Raw genomic sequence first — 1,240 nt, 5'->3', positions numbered from 1 at the left:
ATGTTTTTAAATTTATGAAGGTTTGCTTTATGGACTAACATATGGTCTATCATGGAAAATGTTCCATGTGCCCTGGAAAAGAATGTATATTGTGATGTTGTTGGGTGAAGTGCTCTGTAGGTGTCGATAAGGCCAAGTTGGTAGATTATATTGTTTAGCTCTTCTGCATCTTTGTTCAGTTTCTTTCCAGTTGTTCTTTCTTTCTTTGAAAGTGGTGTATTACAGTCTCCCACTGTGACTGTGGAGTCATCTATTTGACTTGAAAATATATTTCTTAAAGACTTTCTAAGTCTGCTAAGTCAGAGTCGCTGTTGACTTGTTCAACAAATAAGACAGGTGTTGTGCTAGGTTTGAAAGAACCTCATGTCCACATGGAGCTTAGCCTAGTGGGAGAGTCAGAAAAACAAGCAGACTCCTTAGTACAGTGTGACACATCCTACAAGAAGGGAAAGTAGAGGATGCTGAGAGTGTGAGTGGAGGTGTCAAGGTGTATGGACCCAACGATGAATGACAAAGTACCTGTGATCAGGGGTCTTGGATTAGTAGCAGTAAAACACAACTCCAAAATTAATACAGATAACTACATTTAGTGTTGTTGTTATGTGCTGTTCAGTCGGACCTGACTCATAGCAACTCCTCTTTGGGTTTCCAAGGCAGTATCACTATGGAAGTAGATTGCCCAACCTTTCTTCTGAGGAGTGGCTGGTATGTTTGAACTACCAGCCTTCTGGTTAGCAGTCAAGTGTCTTAGGCACTATGCTACCAGAGCTAGTGAGTGCATGATTATTCTATAAAGGAGAATTAAGTGTAGAGAGGTTCAGTGACTTCTCCCAGATGGAAGTGGGAAGATTGCATAGGTCTGTTTTTCTTCAAGGTCTGTGCTCTTAACCACTTTGTTGTAAATAGAAATAAACAGATGCTACAGTATTTAACAAATATTTGAGTTCCTAGTTTTATTGGGCTCTAGGCATACAGTTGTGGATATAACAGACAGTACCAGCTCTTAAAGGCATTTATGGGTTGATGGGAGGATACCAGTGATAGGTAAATAAAGGGATAAGTAAGAATTTCCAAGGAGCTCTGGTAGCATAGTGCCTAAGGCACTTGACTGCTCACCAGAAGGCTGGCGGTTCAAACCCACCAGCCACTCCTCGGAAGGAAGGTTGGGCAATTCTACTTCCGTAGTGATACTGCCTCGGAAACCCAAGGAGGGGTCGCTATGAGTTGAGACCGACTTGAC

This window comes from Orycteropus afer, unplaced genomic scaffold (genome assembly GCF_000298275.1).
Source record: "Orycteropus afer afer isolate SDZICR_OR568_19922 unplaced genomic scaffold, OryAfe1.0 scaffold00106, whole genome shotgun sequence".
Classification (NCBI taxonomy): domain Eukaryota; kingdom Metazoa; phylum Chordata; class Mammalia; order Tubulidentata; family Orycteropodidae; genus Orycteropus; species Orycteropus afer.
The sequence above is the reverse complement of the archived record's forward strand: the minus strand, read 5'-3'. Positions refer to the sequence as shown.